The sequence below is a fragment of the Anser brachyrhynchus genome (genome assembly GCF_964034855.1).
Source record: "Anser brachyrhynchus genome assembly, chromosome: 5".
Classification (NCBI taxonomy): Eukaryota; Metazoa; Chordata; class Aves; order Anseriformes; family Anatidae; genus Anser; species Anser brachyrhynchus.
This window is the reverse complement of record NC_137699.1, coordinates 8143828-8166187: the sequence shown is the minus strand read 5'-3', so window position 1 is coordinate 8166187 and position 22360 is coordinate 8143828. Positions and strand designations below refer to the sequence as shown.

Sequence of the window (22360 nt, the reverse complement as noted above, 5' to 3'; positions counted from 1 at the left end):
GTTTTGCTTAGAGTGTAAGAGGCCAGGCTCAAAGCCCTCCTCACCTAACAAGGCTCAAGTCTGTGTTTCCCAGCTCGAAGGAGAGTGCCTGGCCTCCAGAGTGTATGTAAAGCTATGCCAGTTCCTCCTGCCATTCCTCCCACTAACCCTGTGCTGTTTGTTATGCACAAAGGATTGCTGATCTGAAGGAAAAAGCATGGGAAAGAATGAACACAACTGGCCATCTATAAAGACAAGGTAAATTGCCCCTAGGTTCCCTGATTACCATCTCTGTTTCTGAGTCTATCTGGGATAGTTTCTACCCTAGTGGCAATTTTCAGTAAATGCATTAATTGTCTTCAGAGGAGAGACTCATTCCTAACACTGCCCAGCACATGTACTACCCCACTACCTCAGTCACTCAGCTGTTCTAGCAGGTACACTGTAACATCACCCTCATCCTGAAAGTTCCTGCCTCTCTTTTATAATTACTCGCCTTCATTTTTGTATCTTAGAATCCACTCTCTTAAGCACTAACACATTTTAAGTATCATCAGAGAAACCCATGGAGAAAGTCCCCCCTCTGTGCTCGGAGAGCCAACAAGTGACTAGAAACACCACCTAAGAGCGCCATGCTGGGGCCCGAAGTCACAAGGAGAGTAATGGGGTGGGGGAATCTGATTAAAAGAGAACAACTACGATGAAAACTTCACCCCCAGCTTAACCAAAATCTAACACAAAGTTTGGATTACTGCAGTGTGCTGGAGTATCAGCACCAGTTGCTGAAGGCTCTGGACTAATAAAAGAATATTCAAACAAAAAGCATATTAACTCAAAGTGCACATTTTTATTTAATTAGAGGTAAAATAGAAAGAACAGTAATAGGTCAATAATAATGACTTATTACTTCCTTTATGTGGCACATTTACAATAAATGGTAATTTACCATTAGAGAGACATATTAAATTTTTTTTTCTGCTAAAGAAATTAACATTAGTCATGTTGAGAAAGAGAAGGCTCTCCATTTCCAGCTTGAAGATTTGCATTCAGCAAGGCAGTCTGCGGATATTACAGACCCCATTCCCCCTTTAGCAATGCAGGAAGAATTAAAGCATAACCATGTATGACATCATTCCAGCTGTACGCTGATGGGCTACAGATCGTTTCATCCATGCTATTTGAAAAACATTCCACTTTCCAGTCATTAGACTTGCTAAATGGATTCACCTGCCATACCCTTGGAATCATTAAAAAAGAAAAAAAAATCTTTGGCACGCAAGAGCCTTGCTTTAATTTTATTCTCTTAGCTGATGTACTACTACTTTAAATTCTTAAAAATAACTAAAAACATATTTTTCACTTATTCCATTGGAAAAGAAAATCTGCATCTACATTTCCTGCTTTTGCTCTTGCTCTAGGCTTATTTCAAAGTTTCTGATTAACTCTCTCCAGAAAACACATACAGCATGACTTCCTAGACAAAACTTGTCATTACAGTGGGGCTGTATTGTGCCTTAGTATTTTTAAGTAGCTGCCTGTTAGCCTGTTGCACAGAAAGGGGGATCAGTTTACCAATCTGAAGTCTATTTCGGGTAATTTTCTTACTTATTTGACATGAAAATAGAGAGCTGCTATTTAACACTCCTTCCAATCACAGGAAAATATCACACAATTTGTGCACTCATTATGGCTGCACTCTTAAGTTCAGACTCATTTAAAAGCTTCAACTCTTCAGGTGGGATTTTCAAAGCTGCCTCTAGGTCATTAATTTCTAATTGGACACCCCAACCCTCTAGGCTAGCTTTGAAAAACTCATCCTAAATTATCAATATTCTACTTCCTAATAACCTGGTCTGCAATACAGTCACCAGGACAAAACATTTTGCAGCTGGAGGGAGACTGCTGTGAACATGGGAGAAAAAAGGAAGGAATTGTATTCTGCAGTTTTAATAACAATATTATTTCCCATTTCCACCCTGAGGAGAGAAAGGGACCAGACAGATAATGGAGGGAGGAAGAGGGAATCTTTAAAAACAAACAAAACGGGAACCCAAACTTCATTCATCCCTTGAAAACAGAACAGATTGAACAGCACTGCGCACGGCTTGGGTGTATGTTTAGAGTAAGTTTAAAACAATATGGTCCATATGGCAAAAAAACAGTTTAAGAGGACATTAAAATACTGTGTAGTAAGACAAAGCAACATATTTGATAAAAGTAAAAAAAAATAAGGTACCGTTACAAATGAAACCCCACATTTTTGAAATACAGAAGATGAGAATTTAAAAAAGTAAGTTAAATATCAATACTTAACCCTATTGGGCTAAGTATGTTCTAAGTACTAGTTACATGTAAGATTAGAAGATTTCATTCAGGATATACATCAGCCTGAGTGACCTAATGAAATGGAGACAACTAATTACATTAAGTCTAAGGCAACAGTAGGAAAAAAATGCAGTGGAACATTTGGGAGTACTCACCAATTCAAGATTGTAAATAATTTGAAACATACCTCTCCAAATACACCAGGAAAGGGGAGGAGAGCACTGATCTAGACCATTCCTACACTAATTAGCAGGCATTCAAACAATCAAGTTGTCTAGTAGGTGGGGGAAAAAAAATCAAAACCCTAAACCCACTCTCATGTAAGATTTTAATTATTAGTTTCTTTCCTGGAGTTTCCTAAATTCTGGAACAGCTGTAGAACTCAGTAATTACTTTGTGGAGTCCTTGCAAAGTAAATATCCCTAACCATCTCAAAGCAGAAAAAGGATTCCATTTGTTTTAATATATGTCATATTAAAAACACAAATCTTTGTTCTGAAATCCAGGTAATTCAGTATAATCAGAAAGAACCCTTATGGTTCAGCCTATTTGTTTTACCTGCCGCTCTGAGACTTGACACAGCTTGGAGTACTGCAGTTCTTATCACAAAAGCCTTGATCCTGAAAACACTAATTACACATTGGCATTCACATGCTAGGTAGCGCGCTCTGTTTGATGTTACACTGGGCATCAGAGCACGAAGAACAGCAATACTGGCAAAGTAAGAGCTAGGAACAAGCGTGGCTACAAAACACGTTTCAGAATACAAACCAAACAGCTGCATAGGGAAAATGTATACGTGCACACTTAAGGCTTAAGGCTACAGGATACTCAGTGCAATGGTCCCAATTATTGTATTTTCAAATGTTTAACCTACAGATTATTCTAAGTGACAAAACAAAAGACTTCCCTACAACAGCTCATAATAAGCATCAGTGCAAGTTACTGGAGAAATATGACTCTTGGTAAACTTTGTATAGCTGCCAGGTTCAGATTTTCTAACATCTCCTTTGCCTCTGCCTCGCACAAGTAACCTGATGACATGGATTATGCATGCAAAAAAGAACACAATAATAATGTCTTTATTTTTTTTCATAAACATTTTTTTTTTTGTAATAGGTGTATCAAATACAATCAAGATATTAGTAAAATACTCTACTACTAATACTGCTCAGAAGCTGACTTATAAGTCAACATATGATGTCTGGAAAGTAACACCATTATAAATTTCAAATATTTCAAAATGCTTTAAATCTAAAAATCTGCATTCAAAATACAAAATCTAGGAGAAACATTTGTCACTGTTTTGTTTTATAACTCCATTTATATGCATTAAGGGAAATTCTGCATAGTGAAGGAGAGTTCAGGCTATACAGTGAAGAGACAGTGTAAACTGAACAGGTGAAATTCCTGAGTAAGGTCAGCATCAGGATTTTACCTGCACACAATTCTCTTTGTGGCTTTGTCCAAAGAGTTAGTTCAGATTCAATTAATTCTATATTCTCTGTTTCAAGCTGTGGCAGCCCAGTAACACTGCAATTGACCATATTGGGACATTCTTTGAATACTTAATAAGGTTTTCATTTTATGAAACCTTAATGAGGTTTTCATTTCTAGTATATCAATAGCTGGTGACATCCTTGCCTTTCCTTAAAAGGTATTCTTGCCATAATATGTATAAAACTCTAAAGCTGCATCCGAGACCGGTAATACGTACGTGTATATATACATATGTATGTCATAATCCCTGGTGTTGCTTTTCTGAGCAGAAGACTATTGTACATTGAGAAGTTAGTGGTCCGCGTGACAGCTCACCTGAGCAGTCCCCGGCCTGTGCCGCACTGTCTGTACAGCCTGACCTTCGGGCTGTGATGTGCTCCGCATACCCCTGATCCGCAGGATAACTTTGCTGGCTAAGGGTAACAGAGGAGCAGCTCCCACTGGCAGCAGTGACTGCACCACCTGCATGGCCTTGCCTTTATCTAGAAGTGCAGCAAGAATTTCACACGCGAACATCCTTTCTGTTTGACAGTAGGAATGATGAATAGAGTTGTTTTCTTGTTGGACAAGCCTACAACAGCTTCAATGGCCGAAACGGGGTAACCCTTTCTACAGACAGGTCTGTGAGGTGTGCAGCAAGGGGACCAGAGTCCCATATGACACTGTACAGCTCAGGGCTCCCAGTATGGAAAGGGATGTAAGATCATCTATACTATTCTCTCTCTTTCTTTTTGGTGTTACCTCCAATAAGTAACATGTTGGATGACACTTTACAGAGTCTGAGTGCCTTTCCTACTGGGATCATAACAGATCAGCACCTCTTGGTACAAAACAGTCTCAAAATACATTTTTTTCTAGCAAATACAGGACTATTCTGCACTTCTCATGCCCCTGTATTAAATGTACTCGACCTTTGTATGACCAAGTAGTCTTTACATGGATAGCGTACAAGTATCAAGAGAATACTTTAAGTGCATCCAACCACCAGGAAATTCTGAGTATCTGCCATTCTTCACTTCTCACTAACACAGTTCTGCGTGCAGCTGTACAAGTTCACATTTCTCATCAGTATTTCCCACATTTATACTAGTAGCCACTTCTTAAATATTAGGATAGCCTTTCAAAGTTTTATGAAAATTTGGAGGACAAGAGTGAAAATTAAGCAACTAGTTAAAAACTGAGAATTAAAGTGAGATATTTCATTGTTATTACTTGCCCTGAAAGACTAAATATACTCACGTAATACGGAATTAAATTATTATTTTTAATTAAAGTAGATACACTGCTGCAGCCCCACAGACCTCAGAATACTTTAAAGAAAATGAGGTAGGCGCTTTACAGGAGAAAAGCTATGGGATTTTAAGTTAATTCACTACAGTGTAAAACATGACACCATCCAAGAGACAGCCATACTTAACCATAAACAGCTGAGATTACAACTATAAGGTGAAGTTGACCACGGCCTACTGCAAATTATGCATACCTGTACCAGTGCAGTTCCACGCGCAAGATGTTCCATATCTCAGACTTTCCCAAGATGCACAGGAAACTGCGTTCCCCAGTCATTTGTAAAACATGATTTTAGAGGTAACTTTAACCTGACACTTGATTCCTTATATCAAAGGGGGTGTAGCCACTGTAAAGGTAATTCCACTTTCCCTAGCTAAGAGTAGAAATGCTTCACAGCTACAATTACAGTGTTTTGGACAGAGAAATCCTGCGTGTCCTATACATTAGCCTCATGACTGGAAAGGATGAGACAACATCGCATTGTGCATCAGTGATCAGAGAGGCAATGCTGTGACTCCTTCTCTGCTGCTGATCACACACTAAAGTTCAGGGTCTACCGAAGAGCAGAGTCCTCAGAAGAGGGGTCTCTGCATGCATCTGCTTCTCAGTCCCGACTGGTTTCCCCCCACGGTGTGCCAAACCACCCCAAGAAGCTCCCCTGTGAATTCCCCAATCTTCCACAGAGATAAATAGGCAATTGAAATCTAGAGGCCCATGACCACACACATTTTGTATACAAAATGCTGTAATCTTGTAATCAATACACGATTTAACACAAAGCTAGTACAGCCCTTGGGGGTGGGGGGCTGTGCTGTGAACACTTAGTTAGGGTGACAAGGTTTGCTGCTGTCTTTCTGCTTCATGGAAATGAACAAGACTTTAATGTTACTGCTCAACAATGCTATCTGATGGTCAAATTGTCTTGGAGTCACCAAAAGCAACTATAGAAAAAAGCAGTTGAGGCAACGCTTGAAAACAGAGCATAAGCATACCTGGTTGGTTCAGACATCCACATCCTATGGCTCAAAAGGGAATTTGCTGCCACACTTATCGCAGCATTGACAGTAATTTTTGAAAAGTCATAGCAAGCTAGGAGAGACAGCCTGCCCCCCTTCACAGCCCCCCCCCCCCCCCAAAAAAAAACACCACACAAAACAACAACCAAAAACAACACAGCATTGCTTTGCAGAACTAGAAAGATAGGCATACTCCCGATCATTTCTGTTATGAAAGTGTCATTATGTAGGAACAACATTTATCAGCTCTCAAGCTTGAAAAGAGCTTAGGAAAGAAGCAGGATAACACCTACTGAATACCACTGATTTACAGAAACTATTTCAAATTTAATTATATCAGTAATATACTCTTTTCATCTGATAAAGTTACATTCATCTAATTGAGGATTTTTTTAAGTGAAGTTTCCAATACTAACATCTCTTTTACATTTATTAAAGCAATAAGGAATTAAAAGTCAGCTAGATAAAACCAGAAACAAACAGTAAAATTAACTTGAAATCATTACACATCTAGAAATCCCATATTTAAACAAGCTGTTACCCTTGCCCTTGCTGCTCACCACCAGTGGTGGAGACAGAGCAGTGAAATACACAGATCATAGCTCTAGCACTGTATAGCAACTGACGTGAAGCAAGGTATTAATTCAAATACAGAAACTGTCTCCTGTGGCAATAGGAGGGTTGCTATTTTGGTTTTAGTTAGCATTTTCATTTGTGATTAGGACTACGGTGTGAAAAAAATGTACTGTGATCTTTACAGCTGGTAACAATTTAGGATAAACGGCAAAAATGCATGAGATTACAAAATTTGAAGAAACTAGGTAAATTAGAAACACATGCGAAGTTAATACATGTGGCAAATATAATCCCAAGTACAGATGGAAGAAGCAAGCAAACAACATAGAAAGCAAGCTAACTATCAAGGAACAACATTTTCTTACGAGCCTTTCCAAGCCCTATTAGCTAGGTTAAAGAGCTTTCTTGGTGCTGGCCGTCCTTCCTCCTGCTGGAGGCTGCTGCCTTCTAGCAGAAGAGGCAAAAGAAGTGATGTGCCTATTCTTCAGTTTCCAGTTCAGAGACAGGCCCATTATAATGTAAACCACTATTGATTTCAGTTCACTTTAATACCCTGGACTGAACTGTGGTGGTGAAGGGCTCCAATTCATAACTCCTGTCAGATTTAGCTGCCACAGTGAAATCCACAGAGGTTGTGGATAAGAGACCTTAGAAATCATTTCAAAGTGAAACATGATTCAAATAGGCAGGTACAATTTGAGGATATATACACCAAATCACAAGGTAAATTATCAACTAGCTCTTCTTCTACAATGGACAGAGACAGTTTAATTGAATGGATACCACAATGAACTACAAGCTCTGACAGTGAGTTATGAAACCACTGCCTGAGTGGCAAGGGAGAGACACAACTGAGGCAGTCAGCAACAATACAAACACCTTCCATGTTTTGGACACTCGTTCTGGCCTCTGCGTTACAACATAGCAGGCCTTCAGGGAACTAATTCTCCCCTCGAGAATTACAAGAATCTACAAGAATCCCCTTGTAGCCTCACAGCACACCCTGGGTGGGCAAGGTTACGAAAAGCAGTACCGCGAAGAAGTCTGTGACATGCAAACATTGCACAAGCTACTTGTGGATCCTTTGGCATCTTGCCTTTTTGTGCTTTTGCTTCCCAAGCCTACATCTGTTCAGACCATAATCTTCTATTTATACCCACCGTCCAAACTGCAATGGTTCAGTTCCTTGGCTGAGGCCAAGCGTTTAACAACCAAAACAACACAGCAATTCACAAACATATAAAAGTCTTAGGATTCATTTGTCCAGATTTAAATGTCTGCACTATACAAGCCCACTTATGGATTAAATGAATCATAGTACAGATTTATTCTGTCTTTCTACAGACAGAAGCCCACAGTCTAGACATCTAGCCCAGAGGTAGCTATTTATCTAACTACTGACATCTTCAATACAAGATTAACTCTACCTCAAGTCACTGTAAGAATAACTAGAAGTAAAGGAAAAAAGAATAAGGACATTAGATTAACTCTAAAAAAATTTATTCCTTCTGTATATAAAGATTCCCCTATCTTGGATTTTTTTTTTTTTACAAGGATTAGGCAGAAGTTTCTAGCAGATGTCCTATGGGTAAAGTTCTGCTCAGACTGGAGAAGTTGATGATTTAGCAGACTTTCTCCATCAGCAAGTCATACTGCCATTACTACCTCAAACGGTAAGAGCAGTCAGTTTATGCTGCCTCTTGGCATCCAGAAATACTTCTTCAGCCCATGACTAACCACAAACAGCCTAAAATTCCTCCTGTGCCTAGAGACCACCACTGTGATTTAAGATACTGAATCAAAACTAAAACAATACAATTCAATCAAAAGGAGACGAGGCAGTCATAATCTCACTGTGTTTGCATTTACTTTTGCAGCATTTTACACAGAGTAATTTTGGCAGGCAAGCACTGCTGTCATAAATACAGAAATACTTGTATGAAACAAATCAAATGTGTCCAAGCACTTTCTGCATGCCATTGTGTGTGTGTAAGGTTTGGAAATGCAAGCTGTAGCTAACATATACATACAGGAAACCCAGGGACACGCCCAATTCATAGCCCTGGGGAACCTGGCAGTTCACAGGGGCAGTATCAGAAGATGAGATATTTACAGTGACAAACTGGCACCACTGAGGCAAATACTAAAGAAGCAGTGTCAGGGCAGGGCCCACAGGGCTCAGGATCTTCTACAGGTATTTTAAGAGAAACCTATGATCTCTAGTATCAAAAGCCACTGAAAGATCAGTAAGAATTAAAATTGACAATGTGCCAGAATCCACCTACTATAAAACAGAAGGTCACTACAAATCCTCATTAAAGCTGTCTTACTGCTTTGGCCTGATTGAAATTTTTCAAACAGTTTATTATTATCATGAAGGTAAGGGCTGTAGTTGCCCTGCCACAACCTTTTTCCAGGACCTTTGCTAGAAAAGGTGGATCTGAAACAAGGTGGAAATCTGAGAAATTGCCTGTGGACAGCAAAAGGCTGCTTAATCAACTGCTCCAATCTCCAGCAAAGAAGAAACTCTTACAGATGCCAACGAGGTGTTAATGATAGATATTATAAAAGAGAACTGCTACAGTATATCTTCCAAGGACTGCTACAAAAGCCTTGCTGGCAAAAGATCAAGAAAACAGCTTGCAAGTGCAGGACCATATCTATAATAACAGTACAATGTGACAGGTTTAAAATCCATGAGCTATGCTGAAGTACATAGTTCAGAATCCCAATGACCCAGCTGGAACTGAAGTTGTTGAAAGCCTTGCTATCTAACCACCACAGGAAAAGATCCAAAAGCATCTCACATCTCCTCACCATTAGACCTTACGCTGGGAACACCAGCAGCCCAGATCGCTTGCCCATCATCAGTTGGTTTCCACCACCACACCTGGAAGACTTCAGCAGATATTAATAGTAGCACTAATTAGCCATAACAGAAAGGTAACAGCGAAACCACAAACCAAAAATGCCAAGCCCACCACAGATGCTTAAAACAACAGGACGTGCTAGCAGCTGGGTGTGCAAAGGAGGCAATGGCAATTTCACCTGAGTGTCTCTGGACTTTGAGGCAATGTTTTAACAGGCAACGTGGCCATCTACTTACAGAAGAACGGTGATTTTCTCCCAGCTCTGTTCCTCTTGTTGTCTCTTCACTTGTTGTGGTTCTTTGGTTCTTTTTGCTCACCACAATTGTTCTGGTTTTCCTTTTCCCCTGCAAATGCACAAGAACCTTTAGTTTAAAGTTGTTTATAAATCTGATTTAAGAGAAAAACTTAACAGAAGTCTCTTTTAGCATAGAGTTTACATCTCCTTTGTAGTACAATACACTCTATATCAACCAAACATTTACACAAAAACATCTAAAGGCAAGAGAAAAAGGAATATACATATAGCTACAGATATGTAGCCACTCTATATCCAGAGCTTTGTTTTGTCTGGTTTTTAAACTTTACAGTTGCTAATTCAGCTAGGACTGAACCAGAATACAGCTTACAACACATCAGAGGAGATAAAAGAAAACCCATTATCAAGCCTCACACGTATGCCTGAAGAAAGTTAGTATCTTAATAAAGTAGCTCTCTCTTTAGGTCAGAAACCAGAAAGAAAAACTGGACATGTTATCAGTTACTCTTTCAGTTCCAGTAGCGTGTCACTTCCCCCTTCAAAACCCCAGTGAAACAACCAAGCAAGAAATCTCCCCAGCATCTAATACCCTCCCAAACCCTAAGGAGAGCAAAGGAGCAGCATTTCATTAGTGCCCTCTGGGTTAAGTTTGAGAAGGATTAGCATTTGTTCATATCTTCGGCAATCGAACATTGCTGCTTTCGAACACTGTCGTTATGAGTGCTTTGTGGTCTACGAGTTAATACAATGAGTTTTTCTTCTCATCTTTTTAATCTAGAAGATCTTCAATTTAACTACATCTGACTCAGATGAAAACTCTTCATTAGCCTCACGTGAGCTCGTTGAGAAACTGGTTAACAGACAAACCTTTCTGTCCTGGCTACCATATGATTCTTCTTTCTCAAATGTTGTGGTTTAGGGTGGATGACAGTTATCCCACCTCTGTTTTGCCTTTCCCATTATTTGATTCTGTTTTTTCCAACAATGGTTTTGCTGGTTCCAGACTGGAGTGAGCAATCTGCTTCTTAGTAGCATTTCAGTTGAGCCAAGGTTAGACCAAATTTGATCTTAGTAAACATTTTCTTTCAGAAATGGTAGAGGTATTATCAAATATTTGTAATAACAGAAAGTGGCTGTATGTCCTATAGGAAAGCTACTGGGAAAGGAGCATGTGCTCAGACTCAAATCCTGAGGAACAAACTAGGCAGAGTATTCTGAAGTCCTGAAAGGAGAAACAGTGATGCCTTGAAGAGATGGTGTGACAACAAATGTTATTAGAGAAACAAGAAACCGTACTTGGGCCAACAGTGCCATGTTACTAACTTTGTGTCACAGACTTCTCTTTATTGCACGGCTCACACAAGAAATTGACACAAACATAGAAAAGCAAAAAGTAAGGATCGTCACGTATCTCCTCAATCCTGACTCAAACAGAAAGCAAACTGCTACCTTGTCCTCTCCAACAATATATATTTACAATCTGGTCCACAGAGGAAAACATTTCACTTTCCCCTTCAAAAACATACAGTCCTTATTTGGGATATAAAAAGCAGACAAGATATTACCACGTCATTGATTATGCTACCAGACAGTGTTCAGATGCCAGGACTACAAAACAATATGAGAAAACATTTTAATTAAAAAAAAAAAAAAGTAACAATGAAGAAAAATGCATTCTGGTAGAATTTCTGTCATTCTTGCATGAATATATGTATGCTTTGATAAGCAAGATAAAGAAGATCTAGTTACATTGTCCGTAGGCAAAATATATTTTCATTTGTCCATAAATTGCAAGCCAAACTTGAGCACAGACATTGCTTGCCTGGAAGCTTACCAAATACATTTTTCTTGAAGTAGCAAAGTACATCAATAATATTCCTCCAAGTCTTTTATTTCTCACTTGGTAGTGATTACTTTACTTACTCTGCATCACCACTTCATCTTTGTAAAGATATGCGCAGACCCAAAGCAAGCTCCTACTTCAGTACAGCATTTGAGCACATGTTGAACTTAAACACCAGAAAATTCAGCTGAGTTGTCCATATATTTGCTCAAATATAATCATCATTCCAATTTCTGAAATCAGACATAAGCAACAGTAACACTGCGAACAAGGTACCACTGAGCACATCTCACCTGTTCATTGCAACTGAGACCAATGGTTCGGGCTGACCCTGTCATCTCCTGACTGCTTTTGCAAGTAGCTAAGCATCCTCATTTGTGCAGAATCACAAGGCAAATCCCAAAACATCCCCATTAAGGAGGGAAAAGACACTTCTCCTATGGCAGAAAATAATACAGCACTGAGACTACACAACAAGCAGCGGGAACTTTTTGCTATAACCTTAAAAGAAATGTTATTTGGAGTGCCTATAGCTGTGTGAATGAAATGCTGAATCATAAACGCTTAAAATGAACAAAGACGCAGAGGAATCACCATAACAGACATGATCAATTCAATGCTCTCCCTCCAGCAACACTCATTTGTGGTATATGATACTGTATTTGTAAAATAAACAAAATCAAACCACCTGACCTGGGCAATTAAATGGCAGCCTAACTATAGTGAAAATCTCATTGTAACCTTAACATTTAAATGCTGACTTCTATTTAAAGCGCAGGAGTTTGTCTCTTACTTCCAAGAACACTCAGGCATGACTGGCCGGGTTCTACGGTGCTTCACAAATGAAGGAGATGGCTTCTGTTAGCTCAAAAAGCCTCAAATAAAGAAAACCCAGATATATAGCAGAATAAAAACAGCTGATAAAGAATATTCTATCTCAAAGTTCATGCCAAGCAGCAGCAAGAACCACAAGATGGTGATAACAGGTATTGTCAACCTCAGGTCAAGGATACTTGCTATATGCTCTGTCAATACACTGTTAACCATGATTGATTTGGTCCAGTGACAGATAATCTATTATGCACTCATACTTCAACCCTACTAAATCAAAGATAGTTTGTCTAGCAGAACAAAATGACACAAAATAGGAGCAAGTACAAAGACAAAGTAGTAGCTTTCTCTTCATCCAACTTATCCTCCTACAAGAGGAGGAAACCAACATACAGCAAAAGCTTTAGCAAAATGCTAATTTAAATCTTTCTAGCAAACGTAGGGGAGGAGAAGAACAATATTGTAAATGAAAATGTACATTGATGGAAGAGAAGCAGTAGAAGTCCTAGTGAAATGTCAGAGTTGCAAATAGACTAAATACAAAGAACAGAGGGAGAGAAGTAAACTTCAGAGTCAAGCTGTGTAGATATATTTACATAAACCCTTGGGGTGAGCCTGCTTCCATTCCCTCATTGTCATCAGCTACTGTACTGGGGGGGGGCTGTGTGTGCGGGAATCAATCCCTTCAGAGTACCAATTAGCATAGCTTACATGCTTTTATACCATTTCCTGGGACAAACTTGCAGCTTCCGCTTGACTCTCTTTCATATTCTTTCCTCATTTGATGCTGACACCTTCCTACAGACAAGATGTCTGGAGACACTATCTTCTTGCTACCTGCATTCTAACACTGCTATTCTAAAGCTAAAGACTGCTGAGTGCCTAATGCCATCGCAATCCACCAGTCTATAAGAAAAGTGTGTTTATCATTCACTCTTAATATCCTGATATTTGTGATATCAGTAGCCCATGCTAGTAACAGGCAACACATTTCTGTGAAGCAAATGATCTCTGTTACTGTCATCCAGATACCCTTTGTTGGTCACAATGATTGAAGACAAATGGACCGATCGAATATAAAGAAATAGCAGAGGACATAAATAAACAAACAAGTACAAGACAGATACCCTGCATAAGTCTAGCATTGAGTTGAACACTAAACACTGCTGAATGGCATCCTTTCTTGGCACCCAGCTGTTGTTACACGGATTGCACAATGACAGCTAGTTGCCCTGAGATGGGTAGAAGTGTGATAGGCAAAACCAACAAAGGACTGCACAAATACCTGCAGTGCGCAGACACAGCATGGCCCCAGATCAGAAGTGCTGTACGGACTCTCCATCCACTTCTGCCACTCCCAGGACTAGAGGGACGTGCCACCATTGACCTACCTCCGAGCTGGCCTGTCCTTGGCAAATCAACCAATACCTTTCACAGCTGCACAAATCCATTTCTGGCTGTACTGAAGAACCTGATTGCTATGCAGGGGTGTGGGGAGTTATTAAATAAGATGTCCCCCTCGGGCCTTTTTCTTTTAAAGGTCTACATGGCATGGGCCAAAACTAATTTTCTCATCCAACCACTTCTAGCGAGAATAGCTCAGCCATATACAGGAGCTGTGGAATATTTGACAAGGACAAAACTCCTTGGAGAACACTGAAAAATTCACCTGGAGGTTGTGTTCATCCCCCTCTCCATTTAATATGGGGCAGAAATAAGTGGGCCACACTGCATCACAGAGTAAATATATTACTATTCTACATTATCTTGTGCAAGTACAGTATATATGAATTCAACTCATTTTTTACCACAGGTAAGTAGCCTGAAGACACTTTGGTGTTTCCTTGGTTTTATTATTCTATTCCTTTAGAGTATACATACATAGACTTCTTTTTTAATAAAGTATATGGGAGATGCGTATAAAATTTCTCCTCCAGCTTTGCAAAGCATCATCAAAGCAAAGTAAGAAAAAAAGCCCACCAGAGTAGTAGTGATGGTGACCTATTTCACTTACGTGCAGCTGGCAGAATCAAATTTACTTCAGCTTTAAACGCATTGCTGATTTGAAAAATTTAACAAGGACTTTTTTCCTTCTATTAATACAGACCATTAATAAGTAACAGTTACAGACTGCTTCCAGCCTTCACAGCATCTCCAATATGCAAAACTCAATATTCTTACATAGGCTGTACTACAGAAAACCTCTCAAGAAGTACACATGGATCAGACCTTCAGCTTGCATGAGCCCACACCCCTCTGGGGGTTTAAGGAAACTGTTTCAACTTAACCTCATTGAAGAAATGTCCCACAGCTTTAAAATGTATTTATTTCCATACTGTGACTGACACCCTGCATACCAACTTTAATCTAAGTATTTATCCCATTTTATGCATCACTGAATTAAGCTTAATAGTACCCATGTGAGAGGAGAAAGAATTGTTCTCAATTTATGGACAAAGTGTAAGGGAATTATGTGCTTGCTCCAGCTTACACGTAAACTCAGGACCAGAGCAGAAATAAAGCTTGCATTTCCTGACAATGAATCCAGCATCTGACCAACAAGCCCCCATCCTCTACTTAAAAATAAATCACACGTTGATTTTGACCATACAGCAACACATCTTCAGCTGGTCCAAGTGAGCACAGCTATTCTGATACCAGCACAGTTATGTTCCACCTCATTGTTTATCTGATCCAGAGTTTTATTTACATGAAAGACAACTAAATGCATGAGAAATAGAAAGCTTAAGCAAATTCAAGTTATATGGTCAAACAATCTAAAATTTTATCTCATTACCAACGAAGCTCCCCACAAAAAAAAAAAAAAAAAAAAGCTTAAATGCAAATAATTTAGTGCCAACGACTATTTTAAATAGTTGATTTTAAATCTACCCTGCCTCCCCTCAGGCAGTTAAATTAGGCTTATGAGAACATCTGGGCATGTACTTGTCTCTTATTACCATAAGAAGAGTGACCTCCCTGGCTGGATGATTTTTAAAGAAATCACATGGTGGTGCTATCGTTTACCCATGGTTAATAACTTTGTTGTGCCTCAGAGGCAGGGAGAAGAAAAGTCTCATCATACTGATTAAAGAAAGATCTAAGAATGATACCTACTGCCAACTTTAACAGTGCGAAAAAATTGAATACATAAATATATTTATTTATTCAAATATGTTCACTTTACTAGAAATTACAAAGAGAAGACCAAATCATGCTTCACTCAATGGAGAACATTCATAGCCTGCAACTTGTTTGTATGCTATTTCCTGTAACAGGCAGAGAGAGAAATGAGAAAATACATCAAGAAAATTCAGTGGCTGAGTACCATATAAATGGAGAATGTTCATCTGAGCTCCTCGCCTCCTAATCAGCACTTCAGCCCCAAAATACTGAGACTTCTTCTGAATTTGTTGACTGTGGTAGAGCCATACCCTACCCCAAATGTATCATTTTAAGGAAAGGCTTATGTCACAGCAGTACATTTCTTTTTCCAAGAATAAAAAACGGTCACAACAAAAGCCACTTGGAAGTAGGCCACTTCTTCTGAAAAATATTTTAGTAATATTTGATGTCTGAATATGACCAATATACAAACCATGCCCCAGTCCATCCGTGTTCCCCAGCCCTACTTTGTCAAAAGTAATACCTGAGAAATAAATGTAATTGCTTGTCAATTGTTGTTTTCACTGTATGCAAAGAAGCTAATGAACTCACATTCAATATACATCTAGGTCACAGAAGCGTTAGTACAACCATATATTGAGATACAAGTATATTGTGCTCTGGACAAGAAGACTTCAGCAGAAGAGACATTAAACCATAAAATCTTCATTAACAGGCCAGCCGAGTTGCAGCTTACCTGCTTATGAGCACTGTGCGCTCTGCCCTCTGCACTTCCACAGCCCATTGGAAGTGCTAGTTGAACTCCCAAGTGAGTTACATGGCTCACTGAACTAGACTCATACCAAGGAAGATATCTTAAGCATGTGCCCACCTAGTAGAGGGGTTGTATTTATGCATTTGGGAACAATTATGATAAATCTTTTGGAGGCTTCCAAACATAATTAGCAAGTCAGGAAAAGCCCACTGAAATATACGAGCTGGAGACTTGCATACTTTAAGGATTAAATCTTCTGAAGTAAGGAGAGGCATTACCAAAGACCTAAAAGCAAAGTCTTCCCTCAGCCAAATGCAGTAAATTTCTACTCTGCACGCCTCACCGTGAGCAACGCAAGGCTCGCTGGCATTTGCTCAAAAAAAGAGCGAGCAGCTCAGATCACAAACTGGATACTCGTGAACTCTGGCAGAAAAACCTCAAGCTGTTTTCTTTTTCTCCTACCACAGCACGTGCGTGCTTGCACTGCGCCAGTAGTTCGAAAGCTGCTTGAAAAGACAGAAATCCTCCGCTCAAATTTGCTAGTTTCAGCACAACTCACCCGTCAAAGGAGGCAGTCAATGGAAGGCACCTGGGTGGCAAACGGGACGGGTCCCAGCCGACATCCCCGCCACCCCCTGAGCCTCGCGTCGTGCTTGTCAGGCACCACGCCAAGCGGGAGCTTGCCTCCAACCCCTCCCGCCGCCCTGTCCCTCGGGCCGCCTGCGATGGGCCGGGCCGGCCGGTGGCCGAGGTCCCGCCTGGCAGCGCAGCCCTGCCCAGCCCAGCCCAGCCCCTTCCCGGCCGCTGCCGCCGCGGCTCACCTGAGCGCCGCGGGGCCGCCTCGCCTCAGCGCTGCCGGGGGGCCGGGGGCGGCGGTTCCCGGCCGGGGGCGGCGGTTCCCGGCGCTCAGGCGCCACCTTGCGGCGGCCGCGGGGCCCCCCGGCGGCCGGGGCCGCGCCGCAGCCTCCGTGTGCCCAAAGCGTCGGTGGCCCTCGGCCGAATCGTTCCTAAATAACTAATAAATCTCTAGGCGAATCGTTCCCAATACGTAAATGAGTAAATAAATAAATAAACAAACCTTTAGTGGAGATTACGATCCGGAAAAATGAAATCTCCTTCCTCACCGTTTTGAAGGGGCAGGAGAAGACCGGCAGGGCTTTGCTCATGTGGCTGCCGTGCTGGGCGCCAAGGCTGCAGAGCTGGCGAGGCCTGCAGCCTGCCGCCCGGCCCTGCCGTCTCCTTTCCGCTCACTGCCCTTCCTTGCCAAGCGGCACACCCGGGAGGAAAACACCGAGAGAGAAAAGGGTTGATCAGAAAGCTTTTGATGTGCCTGTGGAAAAGAAAACAAATACACAAATAATTGTGTCTCTGTGTCTGAGGACGAAGATCTCTACTCCCAGCCTATATTGTCTCTATGGCCCCAAAAAGCAGGGTTTTTTGCTAGTTCTCTGAAGGTATCCGGTCACTGCGTTGGTCAAAGTGTCCAACAAAACACTGGACAAGAGCCAAAGCTATTGGGGCACAAGGGACTGTCTTTTTGTCATGTTGACTACTGCACATTTCTGATCTCCACAGCTATGGTAAGACAGTCAGTTTAGAGAAGATGCCAAGAAAGGCGACAAAAATGTTCAAGGGGAGTAACCATTATGTGAAGAAGAAAGTCTAAAAATCTAGAACAGGTATGGAGGTGAGAAGACAGAGATGCGAGCAAGCTTTACCCATTCACAGATGCAGAACTGTTAACACACCACATTCTGCAACGGGATGACTTGGGACACCCCCTGAAACTAGCAGGGAATTATTTTAAAATTTGTGCTTCTCCACATGGGCAGGGCAAGGCAGCAGGATAAGTGGGCAGGTGTTTGCTTGCCTTAACACCTACACCTTTCTGGCTTTCAAACTAAATTAACAAGGAGGGAGAAGAGCAAGGGACGAAGCAGCAGCGTGCATGGTTAGAGACCTTCTGCGCTGAGGGGAGTCAAGGGAGGACATATCTAAATGAAGTCCATAGTGCACAGAGATTTTGGGTTGTGAGGTGGTGGTGGTGCTGGGAAACAGCCCGGGTGTTCATTGACGCTGGAGGTGACCACAGCAACAGCGATAGGCTAAGGGAACCAGCAGGACAGTATACTGTGATTTGGGAACAGTTATCCTGCTCCCTGGCCCCCAGCTACCCAACTGCTCTGGCTTTTTGTAGATCATGAATAAAAGCATGGGGTATTACAATAAAAAACTTGATGTAAAGAGAAGAAACTCCTGAGATCCTGAATGCTGCCTGCATATGTTGCCCGGGGAGCTGTGCGAGTGGAGTGTGGCCAGAATCAGGCTGTGAAACAAGGGAAAGGCCTGAGACATAAGAAGTAGATGGGTTAACAACATGCTGGAGAGCCAAAATAATTCGATAAACTACTTAAGTAGACTTAGCAGGTACCTATTTTCTGGACTCCAAAGAGATGCTCTACAGAGCTCTATTTTTTATGTATTCTAGCACTCAGAATACTTGGGCCTTGATATCAGCTGGGACATATTCCTATTACAATAATAAAAAATGACTAATTAAGTGTGAAGGGTTATTTAAATACTGCATCAGTCTTGTGCTAGATGGAGGTATAGCATTACACAGTCTCCCTATTCACTGTATGGCAATTAAAGAAAAAAAAAAAGGCCCCTTCTTTTTGGTTTTAGAAGTTTTCTTTCAAAGTCGCCTTTCCCTATGCTGTTATCATAGGCCACTCTGATGTATTTTCCATGTGAGTTTCAGATGTTAGCATAGGGCAAAAATCTATAATTATTATTCTGTATCTTAAGGACTGTGAAAGAAGAGACTGGTGTCGCATTACTGAGCTCAGGGACTCTAAGCATTCTTGGCATTTTGTGTGTGCTGTTAGAGAAATGAAATATTAGAGAGGAGAATACTGTTTCCTGACACTTATTTTTAAAAATATTTACATGTTACACGCTTGTATTCTGTTGTATTCTCCCTTGATATGATAGATGTTTCAGAAATGCACCAGTACATTTCTTGTGTTCTTAATAACTGTTGTAATATTTGATACACTATAGGGAATCTTATAAGCATTATGATCAACGTAAAAGCAGCTGGAATCCCAGCAGTCCTCTTTTTAAAGAAAAAAAAAAAGTTTTTAACCTTTCCTATCTAGCAGTCTTCCTCCTGAGCCCAGTCCTGCAAGTTGCTGAATGGCAGAACCTCTGAAGATTGAAATGCGAGTTAAAGGAACTAATCTCTGCCTATTCAGGCATCATTACAGTAACTGAAGTAACAAAAATATAGGAAGGAATTGGTACAATTTATCAACTTCTGATAGATAACTAGGACCAAGAGCGTGCTCTTCTTCGTCCAGTAAAAGGTAGTTGTTATCAAAAACAACTTTTAATTGCACCTTTAAAGCAATAAGTAAATAAATATATTGTACAGACTAAATAAAACTAAGAATTTCTCTTATGTATATTCTGTTACATATATATTAAACATGCCGATATGTTAAGATTTTGTATTTATTTAAAGAGCTACAAAATCAGACACTAAATCAGAGTAGCTGGAACTCTGAAGAAAGGTTCAATTTCTGCTTGAACCTGATAAATGAATACTTTTTATGATTTAAGTAAGAGAAAAAAAAAAAGAAGAAGAAGAAGCACAAGAAGCCGTGACCCCTTAGGGCATGGGTCTTTTCTTTGCATTTAAGATTTTGCATGAATTTAGTGTTTCCAAAGATTCCAGAGATTCTACCAAATACCTTGCTTCCTGGCTACACTTGCTCCTCTATTTTAACATCATTCCTTCATCAGTGACTGATGGGATTTTGAGATGTACACTGACATTTTTTTGGAAAGTTCAATACCAATGCTAAATTTGTATTACACATTATTTGGTCTTCAAGCTCAGACGCTGACTACAGAAGGACATGTGAACATGCTTCACACAGTATGAGCTGATTTTAGTGGATATATTTCACTATATTTTTAGACATGGGTCTAAATTAAATGAAACATTAAAAAACCACCCATTTATTTAACTGGACTTTACGAATATTCTTTAAACAATTTATTAGATCTGTAAGTCTTTTCTGACAGTGCTAGAACCTGCATGTGATTTCAAGACACTTTAAAAGTTGAGGTTCAGATAGGTACATGCTTAACAGCAAAAGTGTGATCTTACTGTTCTCAGTCGTTCATTAGGTATAAACAAGTCTAATATTTTCTTATTTAAAAATACTTTCCTTTATCAAGGGAATTAAGGTAACACCTGGTTAAAAAAAAAAAAAAAAAAAAGATTGCTTGGGCATGACTCAGGCACTGAAATCAGTGGGGGATTTCAATCAAGTTATTTTAACGGGAAGTGGATAGGCTTCTTCTACAGCCTGTCTGGATTTCTAATGCTTTTCAAGCTAAGCTTTACAAAGATCCATCTCAAATAAATAAACAAATAAAATTAAATAGTAAAGAATATATAGCAGTAATAACACAAAAAATACATCACATCCATGCCAAATGCCAGATAAACAGAATTCAATTTTGCAGCAAAAAATGCATTTCGTAGTCTATCTTGTATAATATTTTTTAAAGCTACAAATGATTCTATAGATTCTGAAATAATTCAGTGCATGGCAAAAATACATGAATTACACATATTGATGTATTACAATTATTCCTAAATATAAAAAGTATTCATTTAGTGATAATTTTGAGTTATCCTTAAAAGCCTTACTTGTAAGTGCACTACTGTTTCTTTTGATTTAAATATAATCACTTTTATAAGTAAAAGCCAATTATGTGAAAAATGCAAAGGATAGATTTCATTTTCATTCATTCATTAAGAAGCACATACTATGTATGGCTATTTTAAAAGTCACTAACAAAGAAAATTGTTCAATTAATGCACCACGTGAATAATAAGGTTGTAAGATTATGATTCAGTTACACTTTTAATCAGCTTCCAAATGTAATTCCACTGACAGCGAATCACATACTTGCATTCAGTTTCTGGTGGGAGTGATTCTCTTAACTAGTTTTAGTGAAGTGGTGGAAGTCAAATACATGGAGAATACCCTTGAATGTGTAGATGAGTCTGTCAAGGTCTTCACTGCTCACACCTCAGTGCAGTAACTAACTTTAAAAATTTACCTATACTTTTACTTGGAGGTTATTTGACATGTATTGGCAGCTCCTATTTTCTGCAGAGGAATCTGCAGCATTCCATTGTATCAGCCTGGTAGAAATGGTAATGTCCAATAAAAAAAATGCTATAATAAGTACAAATCTCTACATCATCATTGCCTTTAAATTGTTTTTAAAAGAATGCAAGATAACAGGTTTTCCAAAATTAGAAGACACATTTCCTCCTATCACCTCTATATAATGCTTCCAGTTTTATGCCTAGGAAATTTCAGGAAATATTCTGTCTGTCAGAGGGCCCAGCCTTCTGGAATAATCCAAATTATGTTTCATTACAGAAAATCTTCTTATTAAAACTATTCTCATTCGTGATTTTAAAACTGACAATTCGAAAGACTGGCCCTCACTCTCCTCCCAGTTACAGTAGAATAACTCCATCAACTTCAATTATCTTATAATAGTGTGAAGATCAGGCACTTACCACTGTCCACTTGCTGCTATAGATGCAATAGAACACTGTGGGCATCAAGTTTGGCTTTCTTCTGTAGAAAATTATTTCTCTTTAATACTTTAATAATGAGATCTAACATAGCAAGAATCAAAGGGTCTTTTAAGAATTTCTTATTTGTTCTCTTTTGATTATTTTTTCTAATATACCCTCAAAACTTAAACCAAAATTTAAAATAATGAGATCAAAACTATTTAAATTCAAACCCAACTTGTCTAGACTATTGATTTATGCCTGCTGAAATCATACTAAATAATACAAGCTGAAGAGCCATAGCTTCGAGCCAAGTCTTTTGTATATTCATAAAAGCTTTATCAAGCCTCTGTTAAAAATTGCATTAAACTAACATGATT

The 22360-nt window shown here is 39.6% G+C and overlaps 1 protein-coding gene across 1 annotated transcript in view; it reads right to left on the bottom strand.

Moving 5' to 3' along the window:
* Positions 1–22036, bottom strand: part of MPPED2 (metallophosphoesterase domain containing 2) — a 603962-nt gene extending 581926 nt beyond the window's left edge. Inside the window, exons 1-3 of the mRNA XM_080595267.1 lie at positions 21981–22036; positions 17445–17696; positions 9793–9900 (exon numbers count right to left, since the gene is read on the bottom strand). The gene's annotated coding sequence lies outside the window, so the exon portion shown is untranslated. The remainder of the gene's footprint in view (positions 1–9792; positions 9901–17444; positions 17697–21980) is intronic.
* Between the last annotated feature and the right edge of the window lie 324 nt (positions 22037–22360).